The 25,527-nt window shown below is 34.6% G+C and overlaps 1 pseudogene; it reads left to right on the top strand.

The window, feature by feature from the left end:
- Window positions 1-17,059: 17,059 nt before the first annotated feature.
- Window positions 17,060-19,154, top strand: LOC100617491 (eIF5-mimic protein 2-like; annotated as a pseudogene).
- Window positions 19,155-25,527: the final 6,373 nt, after the last annotated feature.

Raw genomic sequence — 25,527 nt, forward strand, 5'->3', positions numbered from 1 at the left:
GCTTCCCTGTCCTCTGGAGGCTTTTGATTGGATTGAGTTCAACTGGGCTGGGTTGTATGTGGTATGAAGCTCTGAGGCTCTGAAGACTCCTGGAAGGCTGGGCCTCCCAAGTTCTCTCCGGTTCTCTCCAGCTGCTTCTCCCCTGTCCCCAAGTGCCTTTGCCTGCCTCCCTAAACTCTGAGGTGTTCTGATGGGATTATATTTAACTGGATTGGTCTGGATGTGCCCTGAGGCAATGGTGAGACTGTAGCCTGATGGAGGGATCCAGCCACAGCCTGTTTCTCCCTGGCTTCCTCCCCACTGTCCAAGCTAGATGCTCTGAGCCCGGAGCCCCACTGCTCACAAGGTAGACCCTGCAAACCAGCACCTTTGCCTGCTCAGAGGTTCCTGCTGCTGCTGGGGGCTCAGCCCTCTGGGTTGTGGGGGAGGGGTCCTGGGACCTACCCTCTGCCTTCCCCTTAGCCCTGAGTATTCTCTGATTCAGGCTTTTGGGGGTGGCGTACCTTTTGATTTCAATCCAGAAGGAGGGTTCACCACTTCTGTCCTGTTGTTCAGATTGAATTTCGGTGCCCTAGGAGCATTCAGTCTGTATCGGTTAAGGAAGGGTCTTCCACAAGGTCTGAACTTTTGCTGCTTGCTAAGCTGCTATCTTGACTCCACCCCCCTCTCATTTTCCAATTTTTGGCCACCACAAAGAGTGCAGCTATGAATATTCTTGTACAAATCTTTTTCCTTATTATCTCTTTGGGGTATAAACCCAGCAGAGCTATGGCTGGATCAAAGGGCAGACAGTCTTTTATTGCCCTTTGGGCATAGTTCCAAATTGCCCTCCAGAATGGTTGGATCAGTTCACAACACCACCAGTAATGAATTAATGTCCCTACTTTGCCGCATCCCCTCCAGCATTCATTACTTTCCATTGCTGTCATGTTAGCCAATCTGCTAGGTGTGAGGTGATACCTCAGAGTTCTTTTGATTTGCATCTCTCTGATTATAAGAGATGTAGAGCACTTTTTCATGTGCTTATTAATAGTTTTGATTTCTTTGGCTGAGAAGAGGCACCTTTTTCCTCAGTGGTCAGGGAGAGGAGCACTGTATGTGGTGGCACCTCAAAGTGAGGCAACTTTCATGTACAGTACTACTTTTGGTAACATAACTATATCCAGTGACATAATCCTTTGCATGGTGCCTTAGAAGGAGGTGCCATGCAAAGGATTACATGGTTGCACAATGGAAGATGTCAGTATGGTGAGCAGAGATCTGGAGGAGGGGATTCTACACTGTGTATACTTCTTCCTGGTTAGGGTTAGGGTTAGGGTTAGGGTTAGGTTTTTATAGTCAGGCCCTCCAAAGGTCTGAGGGACAGTGAACTTGCCCCCTGTATAAAATCTTTGGGGACCCCTGCTCTTGACTGTTACTCTAACAGCCTTTCCATTATTTTTCAATATTTTTCAATATTTATATTTTGGAAATCTTCCATTTACATATGAAGAAGTATATTTTATAGCCTCCAAATCAATATTTAAACTGATGTTTGTTCCAATCACCAAACCTATATTATATACTAAATTTCTAATCATTGATCTATACAATATCCTCATATGAGGGTTTCATTTTTACCCATTTGGATAAGACATGCAAAAGCAGCTAGTGAGTGACCTTTCCAAGATCATGCAAGTCTTTTTGGAAGAGACAGAATTAGGTCACAGTGCTCTAGTTTAGTTCAGTATTATTCCATCAAGTTAAAATTTAAAAAAAAATGAAAATTCATGTTCCAAATGATGAGCCTAAATAATTAAAACAATTCTAAATTATCAAAGTAAGATTTAGTTATATTTAACATACTGTACTTAATAAGAAAGATAAGTGGGCTGATGCTTCTAGAAACATTTATAATAATATGGATCAAATCTAAAAAGTACTTTCAGGCTAATCTTTAATGAACAGAGCAGAGACCATCTCATTCCTTGTTACACATCTAAAAGAGTATGTGTGTATGTGTGTGTGTGTGTGTTTGTGTGTGTGTTCTCTCTGTTAGAGAGAAGTTATGAATGGAGAAAAAAAATAACATTCAGCAATGCAAAGGAACAGCCCAAGTAGGGGAAGGGCAAGGAAGACTCAAGATTCCAGGAAGGAATAGAGGAGCTGAGAAAATTCAAATCTGCCAGTTTATTTCTGGTCAGCTTTCTGCTGGAGTGGACGGTGTGAGAGGAGGACCACTGAGGCAGAGGGTCACTCTAGACATTGATTACCTTCCAGTAAACCCCTAAATCTCTCTGTTTCAAACTGAAGACAAAAGTAGACTGGGACTTTATAGGAAGCTGTCTACTGAGAAGATCACTCTTTCCCCAAATTGTCCTGAACTTCAACTTATAGTCTTATTATCTTAGAAGGAAGGACCACCAGCAACTGACCAAGAGGAGGGTCAGTCAGATAGCCTGAACCACTCAGAATTTTTTGGGAAAGGTCAGTTGTAAATCTATAGGGATTCCTGTTTCCCACTTTCCTCACCCAACACCCTCACTTTCTCTGCTTTGTGTGTCCTCAAAAATATATATTTTTTTATTTATATGAAGTCTACCTGCTTTCTGACACCAAAGAAGGGGAGTACCATACCTTATCCCCAAAGAGGAGAACTAGCTCTAGGCCAGGGCTGAGGATTGAACTCAGGTCTCAAAGGGGAAAAGTGGCAGTGGGGATATTGGGAGGATCCAGAGACAGGAAATTTATCCTGCCTCTCAACAACAGCTAATATCAAGAAGGGAGGCCATGGGCTATTTCTCTAAAACCTTTTCCTCCAGTACTTAACTTCCAACTCTAAACTCAATCTCTGAGAGGACATATTCTGTCCCTCTAGAAGACAAATTGTGCTTTCTTCCCCAAAGGGAAGAGAGGGGAAGATCAATCTCTTCCCTTTCTCCATTTCTTAAACTCTTTTACCCCCTCTTTCCAGTTTCCCAGTGTGTGTGTCTGTGACCTCTTTCTGGTCATACATTACAACCCATATATACATGTTCACCCATATGTGTGTATATATATTCACTCATATATATAAAATCACCATTTATGTATATATATATATATTCACCACATATATGTGTAAATGTATATTTCTTTATGTATATATGTATAAACATGCAATATAAATTTATATATGTACATAATGTTTAGGATGGTCTTATCTATAAAGTTAAGGTCTAGTAATCATCCTAAATTTCATAGCTATTATGAGCCTATGGTATTGTGAAAATATCTATGGATTTTGCTGTCATAAAGTTTAGATCCTAATCCTGACCTGACTATTTCTTCACACCATGATATAGTGCAAAAGTCACAGACTATGGAGTTAGTTCCCTATAATTCAAATGCTGCATTTGGCATGTTATCAATGTGACTTTCAGCAAAATACTTAATCTGGGTCTCAGTTTCTTCTTTTTAACATGAACTCATTGGCATAACATGTCTCTGAGATTTCTTCCAAGTTTATAATCAAGACAGATCAAGTCATCGATCCTTTGAATCTAGTCATTTTATCTTTCTTAGATTAATTTTACTCAGATAAAAGATGCAGAGAATAACACATCTAATGCCTGCCTCAGAATGTCTTTCTGATGATTAAATATGATATTACAAATAGCAATTTGTGAGTATGGAAGCACTAAATTAATATTGTCTACCAAAAAAAGCAAGAAACCTATGACTTGAAAATGTGGTAAAAATGTGACAAAATATACTCACTATGTTTGCATCTGAGTGTATATGTGTAAGTGTGTCTCTAGGTGAAATTAACTTTTTCCCTAAACTAGAGAATTACAATGTTTCATGAAATTAATGGAAAAGAGAATCCTAGAAAGAATAAAGAGAGGTCTGGATAAATTAAAGATTTTATCTTGAAGCAAACTGGAGTAATTGACTAAATTAACTTGTCTTAAAGAGATGCGTTACTGAGACACTGCAAAATAAAGAAAAGATAAAAGGAAATTAGAGAGTATAATATGGCATATAAACAGAACTAGTTAGAAAGGAAAGGAAGACTGAGAATCCTATTGTGAAGGGGAAGAAAGGTTTACATGCTTGTAAATGGCTAAATGTACCAGTTAATTATGTAAAACGAAGTCTTTGCATCTTTCACCTGATAAATGTGCAATCTCAATGTCCCACCCCGCCTCCTTTTCAAGCATTCAGGTTTTTCCTGATTCATATCTGGAATATAGAGAGCACAGACACTAAAATAGAAGCTAGATACATACATAAAATTATTGTTTGCTCCAACTACTCCCACCACTCACTTTTCATATTATACAAATTGTCAGGATAATATAGCTTTTTCTGACATTCACATATATAAACATTCAGAGTAAAGTATTATTATTGGGGGGGAGTTCCCTGTATTTGTATCATTAAATGCTTTGTTTCTAATTCTAAAAATGAGATAGAAGGGGAAAAACAGCTTCAAAAATCATATACCTTTATAGTATCAAAATAATCAAAACTTCAATAATCATATAACCTTTAGTGTTGTATAAATATCATTTCTGAAGAGATTATGATAGTAGACCTAATTGATAATCTAAATATGACAAAATTCTCTAAGAACCACAGAATGCTATAGTTGAAAAAAAAATCAAAGCTTATCTAGTTTAATCATCCTTCTGTACATGAGTTGACTTAATAATATGTCTAAAAAGGAATAATATAATGTAGGATTGGAGTCCTCCAGAATCATGTTATTCTTAAATCACTTCACTGCCATATTCAGGCTATTAGAACCAATCTGATCACTTATCTATTCACCCTCACAGATAATCTTTATTTTTTTTTGTGATCCTCCCCTCACAAGCCATAATTAAGCATATGACAAAAGAGTATTGTAGAAAGAAACTTTATTTAAGATATAATACAAGATTTAAGAATCCAACATGTTCACCTCCACTCAATCTCATATTCCAAGCAACATCCTCCTAAGTCTCTAGAGAATATGCTCTATAGGTCAAATCAAGTCAAAAAGAGTTTATTAAGTCCTTACTATGTTCCAGGCACTATGCTAAGTAATGAGAATACAAAAAAGAAGGAAAAAAGACAATCCCTTAAGCCATTAAGAAGTTGCATTCTAAAGGTATAGTCAAGATGGCAGCATAGAGGCAGTGAAAGTTCAGACCTCTGAAAACCCTTCCTTATCAATTACAAACTAAATGCTCCTAGGGGACTGAAAAGCAAACCTAACAACAAGACAGAGCCAAGGAAACCTCTTGCTGTACTCAACTTAAAAGGTAACCTCCCTCCCCCCACAAAGACTGAGTTTGAAAACACTTGGATTTAAGGAGAAGAAGGAAGGTCACAGCTCCCCCCCCCACAGAGCGCTAAGCCTCCAGAGCAACTGGAACCTCTAGGAGGGCAAGTGTGCTGGTCTGGAGGGAGTACTTGAGGGCAAGGCTCAGAGTGTGGAACACTGGTGGTGGTGAAGCAGTTGGAGAAGAAATACAGAGTGAAGAGCGCAGAGTGGGCAGCCAGTTGCAGTAGTGCAGACACTCCATATTGCCCCCCCCCATGTTTTGGCCTCAGGGCACAATCATCTCAACCCAGCTGGATTTAATCTCATCAAGCCTTAAGAGGGCAGGGAAGCTCAAGCTCCAACACCCCTCCCCCATAGACCACACAGAGAGATTTGCTGACTAAGCTCCAAGGGTGAAGGCTGACAGAAAAGCCCACAGATCCAACAACAACAACAACAAAAAAAAAAAACGACAGGAGCAAGAGCTCAGGAAACTGCATGGGAGTAAAGAAGGGATAAATATGAGCAAAGAAAGGAAAAAGAAAAAAAATTAGAATCAACACCTTCTATGCAGGCAATGAACAAAGAGGAAACAGAACAGAGAAGGATGAGGGAAAACCAAGCAAAAAAATAAAAACCCCAGTGAATTGGATAAAGGGTTTGGAAAAACTCAAAATACAATAAAAAAATAAATATAAAATACAAAATACAATAAAAAAAAAAGCTGAAGACAGCTTTAAAGCAAGATAAGTCATCTGGATACAGAAAACAGTGTCTTGAGAGCCAAAATTAATCAGCTTGAAAATGAGGCAAAGGAGATGAAAGAGGAGGCAAAGAAGATGAAAAATGACCTCCAAAGAAAATCAGACCAGAAGGATAAGGATGACCAAAAATCCAGGGATGAAATCCAATCTTTAAGAACCAGAAAACAACCACTAGAAGTAAGTGACTTCACAAGGCAGCAGGATACTATAAAACAAATCAAAAGAATGAAAAAAATTAGGAAAATATGAAGCATCTCATTCACAAAACAGAAGATTTAGAAAATCATTCCAGGAGAGACAACTTAAGAATCATTGGTCTATTGGAAGATCATGACAAAAGAAAAAGCCTGGACATCATACTACAAGAAATTATCCAAGAAAACTGTCCCAATATTCTAGAACAAGAGGGAAAAGTGGAGATGGAAAGAATCCAGAGATCACCTCCTGTACTCGATTCCCAACTGAAAACACCCAGAAAAATTATAGACAAATTCAAGAACTATCAGACCAAAGATATTACAAGCTGCCAAGAAGAAGTCATTCAGATACCATGGAACCACAGTAAGGATAATGCAGGATCTGGCTGCATCTACACTGAAGGACCAAAAGGCATGGAATATGATATTCTGGAAAGCAAGAGAATTAGGTCTACAACCAAGAATCAACTACCCAGCAAAACTGACTATATTCATAAAGGGGAAAGTGTGATCATTTAACAAAATAGAAGAATTCCAAGCATTTGTAATAAAAGACCAGACCTGAAAAGAAAATTCATTGCCCAAGCACAGAACTCAAGGGAATCATCAAAAGGTAATTAAGAAAGAGGGGGGAAAAGAAAAACAAAACAAAACAAAACTTTTTTTAAGAGACCCAATAAGTTAAAACAATATGTATCCCTATAAGAAAAGAGGTCATTGGTAAAGCTTATAAATTGTTATTATCACTTGGGCAGCTAGAAGAATTACACTTAGAGGGAACAGTGACAAACTGCATAGGATAAAATGCCAAGACATAAATATTTATATAGATACATGTATGCATAAATATAAATATATATATATATATATGTGTGTGTGTGTGTGTGTATTTATACAACTTGAGATAAAAAAGAAGTTAATACTAAAAGAAATGGGAAAAGAAACAAAAGGGGTAAATTTATATGTTACAAAGAAGCACATGGTGGGAGGGGAAGAACATCAATAAACTGGAAGGGTAAAGAGGTTGGAGATAGGAAATACTCAACTCTTATGTGCACCAAAATTGTCTCAAAGAGGGAAGAACAAACAAATACCTTGGGGCAGGGAATTGATTTGCACCCTATAGGGAAGTAGAAGGGTAACAAATGGATTGGTGGAGAGGGAAGAAGTACAAGGGATGGAGAGGTTGGGGGTACTTTAAAAAGACTGTAAAGAAAATAAGAGGGGAATAAGAAGGGAGAGGGGGTAGAAAGGGAAGTAAAATAAGGGTGGGAATTAGGGGCACTGATTAAAAACAAAACATTGGTGTAGAAGGAAATAGTAAAAGAAGAAAAGACAGGACTAGGAGTAAATATCAAAATGCTGGGAAATATACAGCTGGTAATCATAAAAAAAAAGAAGTTACATTCTTAAACTATCAATAAACACATGAAAAAATGTTCTCTTATAGTCAGAGAAATGCAAATCAAAACAACTCTGAGATATCACCTCACACTGTAAACCTCAAAATTCCTTAGACTTATAAATGTTGGAAATTTCACCATTGGGATATTTCATACTTGGAAAATTTCTTACTGATAGTCTATTGGAATGGGAACCCCATTGGCATGGGAGGTTCCTTCTCTTCCCTTCTTAAGATTACTTTAGGACAGAAACCTTTTGCTGAACAATGGAAAGGACTTTGACCTATGCTTAAGCATAGAACAGGAATTTCTTTGAGTCATGATTGATTTTAGAATTGATACAATGGAGATACTTGGAATCAATCTCCACCCTATTCAGTCCTAACAGGATTGAGTAAGGGCTGCAGCCTAGATCAAAATTTAATTATTCCAATCTCTACCCTACTCAGGTTAACAGGATTTAGAAAGGGCTGTAGCAAAGGATCAAAGATTTAATCATTTGAAAATATGACCTTCAACAGACATGTGCAAAGCCTCTGGGCGGTCCTGGGTTAAGCTAGAGCCTCCATTGGCACAGGGAAATTGATGGACAGTGATTGGTAGATGTGAGAACTGAGGGGAGGCAACTTGGATGGTTTCCTTAAAGATCAGGGGGGTCGAGAGACTCGGGGTGGTTGAGAAGTTGGTCGGTGTGGTTCGTGTGGGCTCTGAGAAGCTTGCTCTGAAGGAAGCTGAAAGTGGGGGCCTCTGAGACTGTTTCTCCATTTTGGTCACGTGAGTAATAGGGACTGATCTTTTTTCTTTGCCCCAGCTATCTAAGGGCTTGGGCCTTTTGGCCCAGCCTAAACAGAAGGGGTATTTAAGGGGTATTTAAGCCCTATTCCCTTCTCTCCCTTTTTCTCTCTCTCTATCTCTAATTCCTTTCTTACTCCTATTGTAATTAAACTCCATAAAAGATTTACTGCTGACTTGAGTTTTCATTTAGGAATTACATAGCTGAATTCCTTGGCGACCTTAAATTAATATATATCAGTCTTTTAAAGTGATTCCCTTGTCACAACACTTAGCAGATTGGCTAACATGATAGCAAAGGAAAGTAATGAATGTTGGAGGGGATGTAGCAAAACTGGGACATTATTGCAGTGCTGGTAGAGTTGTGAATTGATCCAACCATTCTGGAGGGCAATTTGGAACTATGCCCAAAGGGCACTAAAAGACTGTCTGCCCTTTGATCCAGCTATAACACTGCTGGGTTTGTACCCCAGAGATAATAAGGAAAAAGACATGTACAAGAATATTCATAGCTGAGCTCTTTGTGGTGGCAAAAAACTGGAAGATGAGGGAATGCCCTTCAATTGGGGAATGGTTGAACAAATTGTGGTATATGTTTGTGATGGAATACCATTGTGCTCAAAGGAATAATGAACTGGAGGAATTCCATGTGAACTGGAATGACCTCCAGAAATTAATGCAGAGTGAAAGGAGCAGAACCAGGAGAATATTGTACACAGAGACAGATACACTGTGGCACAATTGAATGTAATGGACTTTTATACTAGCAGCAATATAATGATCCAGGACAATTCTCATTGGGGGACTTATGAGAAAGAACACCATCCATATTCATAGGAAGAACTGTGGGAGTAGAAACACAGAAGAAAAAACTGCCAAATCACAAGGGTTGATGGGAATATGATTGGAGATGTAGACTCAAATGATCACCCTAGTGCAAATATCAATGGTATGGAAATGGGTCTTGATCAATGACACATGTAAAACCCCAGAGGAATTGTGTGTTGGCTATGGGAGGGGTAGGGGAGGGAAAGAATATGAATCTTGTAACCATGGAAAAATATTCTAAATTAATTAAATAAAAATTTTAAATTATGAAAAAAAGTATTTACATTCTTATGAGAAAAAAAGGCAAAAAATTTGAAAGATAAGGCTGGTGTGTGTAGGGTTAGGGAGACAGATGCACATGGAGAAAATAGTGGTGAGAAAAAAATTCTAGGAAGTGTACAGAAGCCCACGGAAGAAGGAAATAATGAACATGACTGACCTTATCTCTTAGGAACTGACTATTCAGAGGAAGAGGATAAAAAAGCATAAGAATTTTCCAGGATATGAAGGTTGCTGGGAATGTACATTCATTTCTGTTTCTGCCTGAATAGACAATTCTGCTCATAAACTTGGCACAGTAAATTAACAGAAAAGGAAAAACAAGTTTCCAAATTCACCAACTTGACAATCACTTTGTTGCCACCTCAAGCTAGCCAAAGATTATCCCAGGTAGTGTAAATGGGTGCTAGAAGCCTTGATAATGATTTAATTCAAGACTATGGAAGTCTGAAAGACATTGCATCTCAGTTTCAAATCTTTGAAACATTTAAGCCTTACATCGGTGTTTTCTCTTGGCAAAAACCTCAGTTGGGAAGCCACTTAAAGCTTTTATTTCTTGGTATAGAAGAGAAAAAGAAACTTCTGTTAATGATAGCTGCAACATAATTTGTAGCCTCAAGGCAGCTTCCTATCTCCATATATGTTTTCCTTTACTATCTCTTCTGGTATCCTACTTAAGTCTTTCTATAACCCTTACTGAAAGAGCACAAGGTGGGTCCATGGCAAATTCCAACCAAAATATGTTTTTGAATAGCAGCAACATCTACTGAGCCTTATCTGAGATAGAGATGCCAGGAATATGTATATATATAATCTATATTTTTCTCATAGTATATGAAGATAGAAGCTATGCTAAAGCTCTTCTAGTATACCCCCAATTCTAAAAATGAGGAAACTGAGTCATAGAAAGATTAACTAAATGATTCAAACTAAAAAAGATTGCAAAGCTAAAATTTGAATCTAAATCATTTTATTCTATATCCAGCAATCTTTCCACCATATAATGTTGAGCAATATTTATTGGGTATGTCTTTCTTATGTTGAATCAGTATGTACCTTTCAGTAACCAAATATATGTTCATTTATTTATATATTTATAAAGTATATGTTATCAAACTAATATACGATGCTTTACAAAACTAATGCAAAATAGAAATTGTAAGATGAAAAGTTAAAATATTTATTCCATTGTATTAATCATATAAAAACTCTTAGCTCTCATTATAGCTGATATTAATAAAATATTTTGTGAGAATAATATGCTTGAATATGAATTATTTTTTAAAATATTAATTTAAAATTCTAGTAATTTCTAAAGTACTTATCTCAATAGCTGGATTTGAAACTATTGTAGCTTGTAATTTCTTCATAAATATATGTAAATCCTAAGGAAATAAGTAAATCATTGACTGCACTTACTTAATCTGATATTCATTTAATTCCACCCACAAATTATAGGTAGTCATATTGAAATTAGATTAGTTGAAATTAGATCTTTAATGTCAGTCACTTGGTCTTACAACAGGTCTTTGAACTAGTTAAAAATCCAGTTTCCATATTTTCAAAGTATAGAGATAGAGGTTTTCGTGGGTAATAATGCTTTAAGTAAGAAATCCAATTATTATAAAATCTTATTATTTATGGTACCCTCATACTTTGACCAACTTACATTGCAAGACAAACTGAATTCAAGATAAATTCCACGATAAAAAAGTTTCTCTCTATTCCCATTTGATTTCATGTGAATGTTTTATTTTCTCAATTATATGTAATAATAATTTTCTACATAAATTTTTTGAAATTATAAGGTCCAAATTGTCTCACTTCCTACCTTTGAGAGAGTAAGCAATTGATCAGGGTTAAACATGTATTACAATGAAAAACATACCTCCAAATTGGTCATTTTTGTAAGAAAATACTCATATGAAAACTAAAACCCCCAAATAAAAAATTCAAATGAACTAGAGAAAAAGAGTATACTTTGGTTTATCTTCCACATTTACCAGTTATGTTTCTGCTGGTAGGTAACCTTCTTTGCCATTTGTTGTCCAGAATTGCCTCAAATCATTGTGTTTCTGAGTATAGCTGTCTTTCACAGTTGAACATTATACAATCTATATTCATATTTTAAGCACCATTGATACTTTCAGTATTTTTTGATGGCCTTGTTAAGTTGATTACATCATCATGATTGTTTTTAACTTTGGATTATGGATACTGAAGAAATCCTGCTAGGAGTAGGGAAAAAGACAGTTCTGCTATTTTCTTGCTTTTCAATTGAGTTCACATTATTAATATTTTCTACTATCCATGGTTTCTTTGCAAGGATCCCTTTAAGCTCCTTGTCCATTATGTAAGGTTATTGAGTTAAAAGTGGATTACATAATCCACAAATCCACTTAACTAGATCAATTTAAGCTCTCATACATCACAATATCCTGAAGTGGAGTGCATAAGAGAGGGTGCCAATGAGAACTTCTTTCTTCTGTGAAACTTCTACTCTTTCCTTAGGCTACCTTTTGTATCATATAAGACATGTTACTGTCTGATATATGGACCAAGTGTAGCTACTAGGACTGTTAAATACTATGAAAACAATTTCCTTATTTTTAGATGATAAATAACAGTCCAGTTCTATAAGCCACTCTGTGTATCACACTTTGAAGAACATTACTGTAAAGCTATTTAGAATTAACTTAATCCTTTTCCCCACATGATAGACCTTTAAAAATTTGCAGATAGCCATAATTATCCTCCATAATTTTTCCCTTCTCCAAGCTACACCTGCTCAGTTCTTTAAACCAATGGTCTTAAACCTTAGTTTTGCATTTCCTTACTGTCTTTGTCTCCCTCCTTTGGATCTGCTCCAGTTTATCAAAGTTTTCCAAGAATGTGGCACACAATTCACCCAATCTTCTAGAAGTTATCTGACAAGGAAAAAAGTAAGATAGAACTAACAATTCCCTCATTTCAGAGACATTTCTATTACCACAGTCTGAGAACATAGTTGCTTTTATGCATATAACTAGAGGAAATGAAAGAGATAATAGTGACAAAAATGATTATTTTCCCCAGGATTTGGAAAATGGTAGCATTTTTTTAATGGAGACATTCTTGACTTTCCCTTTGAAAATTCCTGGTGAGTGAAACTGACTATATCACTAGGTACAACAGGAAACAATAGTAAGAATATTCATTAACCTACTCTACTTATACTACCATTAGCAACTCAAATCATTTGCTTGAATTAATCAATCAGTAGATATTTGCTGAACATTCACCATGGGTTGTGCATGGTACTAATCTCTTCAGAGACAAAGAAAAAAAAATCAATCCTTTTTTCTTAAGAAACTCAGTCTAGTGAGGGAGATAATGCATAAATACCTATTTACAAATAATAAATGCATTGGATAAATTAGAGATAATAAAGAAGGAAAGGAGGGTTTCGGAGTTAAAGGAGGAATAGGAAAGCCTTCCTGTAGAAGATGGGATTTTAGGTGGGGCTTACAGGAAGTTAGGGGAGCCAGACAGCAAAGATGAGGAGGGAACACATTCCAGGTGGGGGACACAGTCAGAGAAAATACCCATATTTAGGGGATGAAGCCTCTTGTTCAATCAGCAACAAGGCTAGTGTCATTGGAATAAAGAGTACCATAAGGTTTGTAGAAGGTTATAAAATAATATAGTCTTGAAGTCAAGAAAAGTGAGAGGTGGCAATTTATGAAGGGCTTTGAATGCCAAACTAAGTTTATACTTCATTCTTTAAGTGATGCACTATTAGAATTTATTGAGTATTGTTAGCAAGTTTATTACTATTAAGCTGAAAGTCCAGAGAACATAATAAAGTATTTATTTGGTGATGGTAGCAAGGTGGTTCGATGGGGACAGGAATTTGAGAACATGAAGTTTGGTATAGGGAATTAGTTGAATAATGATAGCCAGAGATCCAGGACCACTGCAATGGGCAGGATGTAACTTATGGGAGTCTGTTAATCATTGTAAAATGAGTTTAGTAGTAGTATTAATCCCACTAGAGGTTCAAACTCTGGATGGTAGCCTCTCATCATATTATATGGCTCAGGCAGGGGACCAGTTGGGAAGTGCTTATGAAAAAGCATTTGCCTCCTATATCAGCAGACAAACCAAGCAATAGGATAGAACAGGAACTAGGAAAGAATAATGTCACTCTTTCCCTTTGCATCTAGGTAAGATTTCTCTGCAACTAGGACAAGTCCAGAACAATAAATTAGCACACTAAGCAAAGAAACCTTTCCCCTGATCCCTTTGTAATAGGATGGATGTTTGATACAATTATTCTTATTAGTGGCTTATAAATACAATTAGCAATATCCATATAATTCATAAGAGTGTGAATTTTATTACTACTTCACAAGCATTAGAATGTTTTAGGTAAGATTTTAACATGGAATCCCTTCTGATGTTGGAGAAGAAAAGGATGGAATAATGAAAAGCTCAGTGGATAAAGACTCATAGTTCTCTTCATTTCCTCTAATTCTAGCCTCCAGAAAGATACTAGAAATATTATTTTCTTCCACTTCCAGCCTTTTCCAAACTTTTCCAAAACTTGTCACTATTATGTCCCACTTGTGCCTTTAGTTCTTCAGACTAAATATCCAGAGCACTACTCTCCATTTAATATGAAATGAAGGCCCTGAATTATTCAATTTGCTTTCTTCTACTTTCCAGTTTTCAAGGTCTAGTCTAACCTGTGGTTATCTCACATTGTTTGAGATAGAATCTGAGTAAGGTAGAGTACCTAGATACTATCATCTTTTTTTTTTTTACTTTGAAGCTTTGCTTTAGAAATCTTTAGCCTTTATACCTGTCGAATCACACCATGGACTCATCATGAATACACAGACCTTTAAATATCCCAATACTTTCTTTTTCCAGACAGTCATATAACCATATTTTTCACAAATAGAAAAGTATTTGTAATATCAGTTGTTTGAGCCCAAGTATATTAAAAAATATTTGCTTTGTCTATTCAGTTTTCCTTTATTAGAACCAATATTAGCATATTAAAATCTTCATCATTCATTGTTAGTTATCCCTTTCTTTTTTATCATTAGAAAAATTCATAAGAATAACATCTAATCGTGGGAAAAGAAAGTTAATCCCTTGACACATTCCACTGAAGACCATATCCAATTCTAGATACAACCATTCATGATTATTCTTTGTGTCCAGCCATTCAATAGTTAAAATTTCGTCTCTAGCCTATATTATTCCGTCTTTACACAAAAATAGATGTCTCACTTTATCAAATGTTTCACTTATCTCCACATAAGCAATATATAAATAGAAATCTCTTAGTCTACCAGCTGATTAAGGCCATCTCAAGGAAAATTAGTTGTCAGGTATGTTTTTTTTTTCTCTAATATTGAAACATCCCTGCATTCTTTGTATAAAACCCATCTGATCATGGTGTATGATCATTGTGATATATTGATCTAATCTCTTCCTAATATTTTGTTTAATATTTCAGAATCTATGTTCATTAGAGAGATTAGATTAGTCTTTTTTTGTTTTAGCTTCTCCTCGTTTAAGCATCAGCACTCTATTTGCATCATGAAAGGAATTCTGAAGGATTTCTACTTTCTCTATTATTCTCCAGGTAGTTTATATAGTATAAGAGTTACTTGATCTTTGAATGTTTGGTAAAATTCACTTGTGAATCCATCTGGCCCTGAGGTCTTTTCCTTAGGGAATTTTTCTACTGTTTGTTCAATTTCCTTTTCTTTATATAGTTGCTTAAGTATTCTATTTCTTCTTTCATTAATCTGGTAGTTAATATTTTTGTAAACATTCATTTAGTTCACTTAATCAAGTGTCTTAGCATAAATCTGGCAAAATAATTTTCAAAAATTTCTATAATTTCTTCTTCACTGGTTATGATTTTGTTGTATTCATTTTGGGTAGTTGTGATTTGATTTTCTTCTTTCTTTTTTTTTAATCAAGTTAACCAATGGTTGATATTTTTTTCATAAAAATGGCTGCTTATCTTATTTATAAGTTTAATGGTTTTCTTATTTTCACTCTTATTAATCTTTTCTTTGATTTTAAAGATTTTCAATTTTGTTTTAAATTGGGAATTTAAATTTTTCCCTTTTTTGTAGTTATATGGCTAATTCATTAATCTATTCCTTATTTTCTTGATATGTTTCCCCATGAGAACAACATTGGCTTCATCTCATAAATTTTGGTTTGTTGTCTCCTCATTGTCACTTCATTTGATGAAATTGTTGATTATTTCAATGATTTCTTCTTTGATCCATTCATTCTTTAGGATAAGATTATTTTATATCCATTTACTTTATATTCTACTTTCTGCTTCTCTTTGTTGAATATATTTTTATTGCATTATGGTCTGTAAAGGACACATCATATTTCTGCTCTTCTACAGTTCCTCTCATATTATCTATTATAAGTAAGTATGCAGGCTAACTATATGCACTGTCCTACATTTATTTATGGGCTCTGCTAATGACTTTTTAGACTCTTTAGGAACTAGAATATAATCTTCCCTAAAGGGAGAGTCAAAATGGTAGAAGAAAAACTACAACTCAACTTCCATGTCCCCCAAATATCTTTAAAATAACAAATCAAATCAAATGCAGAGGCAACAAAAGGTCATGGTGAGACATTTATCTAGCCTATGACAATTTAGGAGGTCAGAAAGAGAGATAAATGACAAAAAAGCTGGAAAGTAGCTTGGGGATATATGGATGCATCACCAATAGTAGAACATTTTTGTAGCAACAACAGTAGCAACAGCTGTGAGAGCTTTTCAATTTAGAGATGCTAAGGGGAATGAGTGATCAGTCAATTATAGTTCAAGGGTAAAAAAGAACTTTTTGTCATTAGGGATTAAGGGTCCTGAATAGTAGTATCACTTTATATCAATTTTTATTAATTTGCTTATTTTTATTTTGAAAAAAAGATTCTCTTCATAAATCTTAAACGTGAATTTTCATAGTATTTATGTAAAACTTATACTCACTGATGTAAATAAATAGATAATTTTAAATTAGGAGACAACAAAATATACAATTGGACTATGAATACATCATTTCAAAAGTACAGAATTATTTTCTTTCTTTAAAAAAAAAATATCACCTTTATACAGTTTCCGGATGTGAAAACAAAACTGGTTTAACACCTTTCTCCTCTTTGGATTAGTCCCAGTTGAGGAGAAGCCACTTTAATGATTAACCACCAACTTGAGGATTTCTGGCTCTTTTCTCTCCAATTTAAATTTGGTATCTTTTACAAATAATCAAAAGCAACAAAAACCAATGCTATCAGGCCAGAATTTTAAAACTAGAAAAAGAGATGAAAAAGATAAGTTTGACCCTATGCAGTTTCAGGCCTATATTATTCAAGGTTTAACTGAGACTGAAACTGATTTGGAAGCAGTACCAAAATTTCTTGATGTTTCTGTGGCAAAACTTGATTATCCCCAATATATAGAAACACTTTGGAATTCTGGTGGTTGGTCTCATGCTGGCCCCAGGTGGTACATTGGCAGATGATATGATGCTTACTTTTGGTCCAGTAATACTACTAATAGATTTGTATCCCAAAGATATAAAAAATGGAAAAGGTTCTCTTTATATGAAAATATTTATAGCTGTTCTTTTTTTGTGGTGGCAGAGAATTGGAAATTAAAGGCATGTCCCTGATTTATAGAATGACTGAACAAATTGTGGTATGTGGTGGAATATTATTGTGCTATAAGAAATGATAAACAGGATGATTTCAGAAAGAGCTGGAAAGACCTACATGAACTGATGCAGAGTAAAATAAGCAGAACCAGTAGACCATTATACACAATAATTTCCATATTGTGGAACAATCAAATATGGTAGACTTTGCTCCTAAAAACAATACAATGATCCAGGAAAATTCTGAGTGACTTATGTAAAAGAATACTATCCACTTCAGGAAAAGAAACTTTTGGAATAGGAATAGAGATGATTTCTCTCTTATTTATTTGGGTATATGTTTGGGGGGTTATGTTTTATAAGATTATTAACTTATAAAATAATTAGAATAATATGGAATTTTTTTGAGTGTGAGATAAAATATGTGTAAACCAGGTTGAATTGCTGGTCACCTTCTGTAGTGGGGAGGGAATAAAGGAAGGAGACAATATGGATCATATAATTCAAGAAAATTTAGGTGGACATTTGTTATTAAAAAGAAAAAAAAGACAAAAAAAGAACAAATATCACATGGCGATCCTTTTAAGGATACAATTTTGTAGGTGAAGGAAGAGATAAAGGAAATCAATATTCTAGAACAGATCTTTCTTGGCATATTCTGGTTAAGTGTAATGAGCATGGTGGAAAGGAACAAAAAGGAAGAGTTGGTAGCAGAGCAAGTCATGAAGATTTTGAAGCAATATAGCCCTCTACTTGATATCTTTACTATTTGATATCTTTACTACTCAAGGCCAGTTTAAGCTGACTCTCTTACTGAAGTACTGTTATGACAACATTCACTTCATCAAGGCCTCCCAGACATCCTGGTGTTTTTTTATAAAACTTCAGACCTGAGTGATGAGACCATTTTGAAGTGGTTTAAAGATGCACATGTTGAAAAGGTCTTTCTTGTGCAAAGTAAAAAAATTGTTGAGAAGCTCAAGAACTCAGATGAATAATCTGAGCCTGAAGCAGAGGGCAATGAGTGAATTGTGAAACTACAAGTTCAATAGAGTGTAAAGATTAAAATTAATATTCAATTCTCTGAGTATCATTTTAATACTATTTATTAAAATCCACTTAGGCTGAGATGAATAAAAAAATAAAAAAAGAACTCCAGCAAGCATCCAAAAAACTCCCTCCTTCCAGCTAGTCCAAGCCGGAGAGAGCCGACATGGGTGGAAAAAGTAATTCCAAACTCCCTCCAGGTAAGGAGACACACAAACAGGAAAAGGAAAAGAGGATTGTGGGAAATGTAGTCTCTAGGGTTCAAGATTTAAATCAATACAAGAGCAAATAGGAGTTGTAGATAAAGTTCATTTTTCCTGTGTCCTTTTGATTTTGACATCTTCCTACATCACTGTATCAAACATAATATAAAGGCTTTTGTGGCAAATTTACTTTAACTGTTTTCTATGGTTACTGAAAATTTTGGGGTTTAGTTTTTAAAACCGTGTTTTAAATAGATATGGGAGCTATAGATTTGAATCTAATATTGCATTAGTCTTCTCAATTATTTTCTACTTCCTGTATTTTCTACTGAAATAATATAATTTGAGACCTTCCAGAATGAATAGTTCATTTCATCACTAGATTTTTCAATAAACATTTTGTAAGTCATGATTTGGATAAAAACAATTTGTTATGGAAATTCTGTTTGCAAATTAAACTGTACCAGTATCCAATGTTAAAAGGAAAAAAAAGCTTTCCCTGTATAAAGACAACAATGTATATCATAGAGGAGTGATCACACATGTCCCCAAATTACACCTCTTTTCAATCACCCAAAAATTCCAACCCCCAAGCTAGCTCTGAAAACTGTGGACAAAAAAAACTTGAAGTTTGGGAAGTGCCTGTATCCCAAGTTGTATCCTGGGAACAGAGTCTAACTTTATGATGTCAAGAAGTAGATTGGAAAAATGGTAAACAATAAAGCCTGAGTATTAAAAGATACTATGGCAAAAAGGAAGAAACAAACAAAGAAAACAATGATGTCAAAATAGCTATAATCAAAGTCTAAAAGAAAAATGAGAATTTGACATAAGTAAAATAATAATTCTCATAAAAGCTAAGATGATTTTCAAAATCTAATAAGAATTGAAGAGGAAAATTGGAGTAAAGAAATGACAGCAAGGACAGGCAATTATGAAAAGACCATTAACATTTTGGTAAAAGCAACACAGAAATTATTGAAGAAAATGATACCTTAAAATATCATTGATTAAAAGAAAAAAAAAAGAAGCAAAAAAAATCACTGGTGAAAATAAATCCTTAAAAATTAGATTTGGAAAAGCAGAATGCTATGAGAAATCAAGAAAATATAAATTCAAAAAAAATAAGGCAATGTGAAATATCTCATTGAATAAAGCAACTTACATAGATATTAGATTGAGGAGAGGCCATTTAAAATTATTAAACTATCTGAAATTTATAATTAAAGAGTTTACATCTTATATTTCAGGAACTTATCATGGAAAACTGCCCCAACATCCTAGAATTAGAGGTTAAATAGAAATTGAATGAATCTACTGATCACCACCAGAAGGAAACCAAATTTAAAGCTCTCCAAAATAATATAATGAAATTATAGAGCTCCCAGGTCAAAGATAAAAAATTTTAAATTATTAAAAAAAAACATTGAAATATCATTGAACCATAGTTAGGATTTAACTACATTTAGGAGGTATCATTTTAAAGGTGCAGAATATGATATTCTGAAAGTCAAAAGAACTAGATTTACAACCAGAAGTAATCGAGTTGGCAAAACTGAGTATAATCCTCCAAGGAAAAAATGATATTTAATGAAATAAATAATTTGAAGCATTCATGATGAACAGACCAGAACTGAATAGAAATTTTGATTGTCAAATAAAAGTCATGTCAAACAGAAACATAAAAAAGTAAATATGAAAGGATAACTATAAGGGACTCAATACAGTTAAAGTATTTACATTGTATATGGGAAGATGATACATGTGGTATTGGTGGTGGTAGTCATGTTAGCATCAATGATAAGGAGTCCACAAAGATACTCAGTATGAAGATATTATGGAAAGCAAGCCAATATGGCTAAGTAAGAAATATATAGATTTCACCAACCACTGTCCAAAAGAATGGAAAAACAAAAATGTCTCAAAGTGAATAGTAGAATGAATACAACTGAAGAAGGAGTTAATGAATGCTTTATAATGCATGCTTGTAACATGAACTGTGAACACATCAAATAGCACAGTATTTTTTATTCTGACAAAGTTTCATAACTGATGTATACAGTTGCAAACACAATGATAGAGCAGGAATATATTGATTACTAAGAGAATGTCGCTAAAAATAATACAGCCTACCATATATGTAGAGTAGTCCAACTTCCTCCATTAACCTGGTTCATTTCTATTTGATTGGGATCTCATACAAGGTCTATTTGTTCATCTGGGGACAGCTAAAATGTTCACATTTTATTTTTCATTTTTAATTTCTGTTCCCACCCTACTGGACTGGATTAGGCTTCATAAAGGAAAAATTTGACTACAGGACCTTTATTAGTAAGTCATATACTCCAGGTAGTTGCATTAATATTTGAACAACTTTGACAATGAAATTCTTCTTGACCTCCATTTGCTTTAGATTCTCCTTCTTTGTTGGGAAATTGCATTTCTTCTCTCTGTAAAAGAGAGAGACCTCACCACTAGTTTAACCACATCTGGTTTGGGTCACTGCTGTGTATACTCATTGGGACTGAGTTTGAAACCTCAAAAAGCTATTAATTAATTTATGCTTTAGAAAAGCCCTCTTTCAGTCCAGCTGGGAAGAACAACATCAGATTGAAGAATTCCCAGTCAATTGACCTCCTCACTTTTCCTTACAGTATTCTTTTCTAACCCCTCTGTTTCTATCTTGCTCTTTGTCAAACATATATAGTAAGTGTATTGGGTTAAGGTTTTACTTATTTTTTTTTGTTTTATTGTAGAATATTTTGTGACTGTACTCAATGAATGGCAATAAAAATTATAGTACAGTCATTAATTAAAAGTTGTTCTTCTAGAACCTCAATATTGTCACTGAACTCCTTCTAAAAAAAACACAAAGTACTGAAGTTAATGAAAATTTCAAAGAGAATATTCTGGTTATTTTCTAATTCGACCAGAGTGAGATTAATCCATCACCAGCAAACCAGATACAAAAGTATTTATTAACATGTTAAAACTGTATTTCTGAAAATTTAGAATGAAATACAAAATTCTGTGTAATTAAATGCTATTTCCTCATAGACATATTATAGTGTGTATGTATCAAAGAAGACTGTATGTCTTATAGCCCTATAATGAAAAATGAACTAAGGGGTTGGTATGGGGAGAGGAAAATATTTCTTTTTTCAATGTTTCAATAATGAACTTTATATGGATATATTTTACATAAATAAAGAAGAGTATGACAAAGATGATGTTAAAGGGCATTTAGTATGTTCCAAGTTAACTATGAGAGTACATTGAAGAGAGAATTAGAAGAGAACTCAGAGATTATCTAGAGACTATACTTGTACAGGTAAGATGTACCTTCCCTATATGTGAAAGGAATCTTCACTATCATGTTTCCAACTATTTCCAAGTAGTGGTTCTCCAGATCCTGAGATAGAAAAAGAAGCGTCAGCCTCTTTTATTCTGAATAATTCTCATAAAATCATAGGATCAATGATTTACACCTGGAAGTACCCTGGACTACCTTTATACAAATGAGGAAACTGAGCACTAAAAAATTCATAAATTGTTCTAGATCAAATAGCTATTAAGTTTCTAAAGAAGGGTTTGAATCTTCTTGACTCTAAGTACATTGTCCAAAATACTGCATCATCCTGCCTCTCAAAAGAGGTCATTAAGCTCAACCAAAACTTATTGCAATTTTTTTTTCCACTGCATTGAGTCAACAACTTCCTCTCCACCACCAAAACACTAAGTCAATGAGTCAATAATATATTAACTCAGGAGCTACAAAACTAGGGGCACACATTTAATGAGGTGAGAATTTCATCCTCATAATACTTCAAATGCATTATCATGTCCATTTCTGTGAGGCATTTTGTAGGAATAATACAGAGAAAGTTGAATGTTTTTTTACATACTAAGTTCTTAATAAATGCTTTTTCATTCATTTTAGAGGACAAATATGTGAAAAAGACTGATTATTATATCATGTAAGAATTAAAGAATCCCAGAATGCTTAATTTAGTCCATTAAAGAAAGATCTTAGAATGGGGTTTCATGTTAGCTGCCTTGCAGTATTTGTCAGGCATGTGGATAAATGATTCAGATTTCTTTCTACTCTGTCAATTGGAAGGTCCAGAAAGGCATATGTAAGCCAAATATGAGGAAAGACTTCCTAATAATCAGTTATCCCAAATTGAAATGGGCTGCTTTAATGGAAGTTTTCAAGTAGAGTTGGATATGTACAGGATTTTGTAGTAAGACTTAATACTTTGTTAATACTACTAGATCTCTTCTATTTGAGGTACCTTTTAAATTTGAGATTTGACAACTATTTATTTTTATATTAAGGAAGTGAAGGAAGTAAACAGTTTAATAAAAGAAAGGCTTATGCATCCACTCGTTCACTCAGCCTGTCTCTGAAATGAATTTCTTTTCCTTTTTTTTAGATATTCTATTTTCCCAAAACTGTTGAAGATGATTTAATAGTGCCCTTAGAAATATTTCTGAAATTATAAGATCCAAATATCCTTCCTACCCCACTTCCCTCCTCCTTCCTGGATATGATAAGCAATTTGATCTGAGTTATATGTACATGATGATGCAAAACACACTTCCGTATCGGTCATTGTTGTATGATAATACTCCTCATATAAAACTAAAATCCCCCAATAAAAATATGAAAAAATAATGTGAACATTTTTTGCTTTGGCCTGCATTCTGAGTCCACCAGTGCTTTCCCTAGAGATGAGCATTCTTTGTCATAAGTCCTTCAGAATTACTTGGATCATTGTATTGCTGAGAGTAGCTACCTTCCACAGTTGATTATATTACAATATTGTTGTACAACCTTTCCAATATTTATTACAATGTTCTCCTGGTTCTGCTTATTTCATTCTGCATCAGTTTATTTAAGTCTTTCCATCTTTTTTTCTGAAGTCATCCTATTCATTGTTTCTTTTTAAAAAATATTATTTTATTTATTTTTTTTAAATTTTTAAATACTTTTCCATGTTTAAATGATTAATTTTATTTCCCTCCTATCTTCACTCCACCCTCCCAGAGCCAAAAAAGCAATTATGCTGGGTTGTACAGATGTTTTTCACTTCATATCTATTTCCATATTATTCATTTTTGCTATAGAGCTATTTTAAAAAGCCTAAACCCCAAATCACATACCCATATATACATGTGATGAGAGATGATTACACATGTTTTCCTTTTCAGTTCTACTCCCATAATTCTTTCAATATGGATAGCATTCTTTTACATATGCTCTTCAGGAGTGTCCTGGCTTGTTGCATTGCTACTAATAGCAAAGTCCATTACATTGAATTTTACCACAATGTTTTACTTTCTGTGTACAATATTCGTTGAGTTCTGCTCATTTCACTCTGCATCAGTTGATTGAGATTCTCCCAGTTTATATGGAAAGCCTTCAGATCATCATTCCTTTGACTGCAATAGTATTCCATAGTCATCAAATAAAACAATTTGTTTAGTCATTCCTCAATCAATGGACAACCCTTTATTTTCCAGTTTTTTGCCTCCACAAAGAACATGACTATAAAAATTTTTGTACACGTATTTTTCCCTATGATCTCTTTGGGGTACAAACCCAGCAGTGCTATGGCCAGATCAAAAGGAGGGCAGTCTTTTAGCGCCCTTTGGGCATTGTTCTTAATTGCCTTCCAGAGTTGTTGGAACAATTCACAACTCCACCAGCAATGCATTAGTGTCCCAACTTTGCTATAACCCGTCCAACATTCATTATTTTCCTTTACTGTCGTATTGGCCAATCTGCTAGGTGTGAGTTGGTACCTTAGCATTGTTTTGATTTGCATTTATTTAATTATGAAATATTTAGAACACTTTTTTCCATATGTTTATTGATAGTTTTGATTTCTTTATCTGAAAACTGCCTATTCATGTTTCTTGACCATTTGTCAGTTGGAGAATGGCTTGATATTTTTGTAAAATTGACTTAACTCTTTATAAATTTGAGAAATGAGACCTTTGTCAATAATTTTAGTTATATTTTTCCAATTTATTAATTCCCTTCTAATTTTAGTTGTATTGGTTTTGTTAATACAGATTTTTTAAATTTAACATAATCAAAATTATTCATTTTTTCATCTTGTAGTTTTCCCTATCTCCTGATTGGTCTTAAATTTCTTCCTTTCCCATAGATCAGACAGGTAGAGTTTTCTATGTTCACCTAATTTGTTTATGATTTCCCTCTTTATATATGTCATTTACCCACTCTCAGTTAATCTTGGTATAAGGTGTAAATATTGATCTAAGCCTAATTTCTTCCATACTGTTTTCCAATTCTTTTTTTTCTATTTTTTTAAATTTTATAATGTTTTATTTGAACATTTCCAAGTATTATTCATTAAAGACAAAGATCATTTTCTTTTCCTCCCCCCCACCCCCCGTAGCCGATGCATGATTCAACTGGGTATTACATGTGTTCTTGATTCGAACCTATTGCTATGTTGTTAATATTTGCATTAGGGTTTACTTTAGAGTCTCTCCTCTGTCATGTCCCCTCAACCGCTGTAGGCAGGCAGTTGCTTTTCCTCCGTGTTTCTACTCCCACAGTTTATCCTCTGCTTATGAATGGTGTTTTTTCTGCTGGATCCCTGCAGATTGTTCAGGGACATTACACCGCCACTAATGGAGAAGTCAATTACATTCGATTATACCACAGTGTATTAGTTTCTGTGTACAATGTTCTCCTGGTTCTGCTCCTCTCGCTCTCTATCACTTCCTGGAGGGCGTTCCAGCCTCCAAGGAATTCCTCCACTTTATTATTCCTTTTAGTACAATAGTATTCCATCACCAACATATACCGCAATTTGTTCAGCCATTCCCCAATTGATGGGCATCCCATTGTTTTCCAATTTTTGGCCACCACAAAGAGAGCAGCTATGAATATTCTTGTACAAGACTTTTCCCCCATTATCACTTTGGGGTACAGACCCAGCAGTGCTATGGCTGGATCAACGGGTAGATATTCTTTTGTCGCCCTTTGGGCACAGTTCCAAATTGCCCTCCAGAATGG

The sequence above is a fragment of the Monodelphis domestica genome, chromosome 5 (assembly GCF_027887165.1).
Source record: "Monodelphis domestica isolate mMonDom1 chromosome 5, mMonDom1.pri, whole genome shotgun sequence".
Lineage (NCBI taxonomy): Eukaryota > Metazoa > Chordata > Mammalia > Didelphimorphia > Didelphidae > Monodelphis > Monodelphis domestica.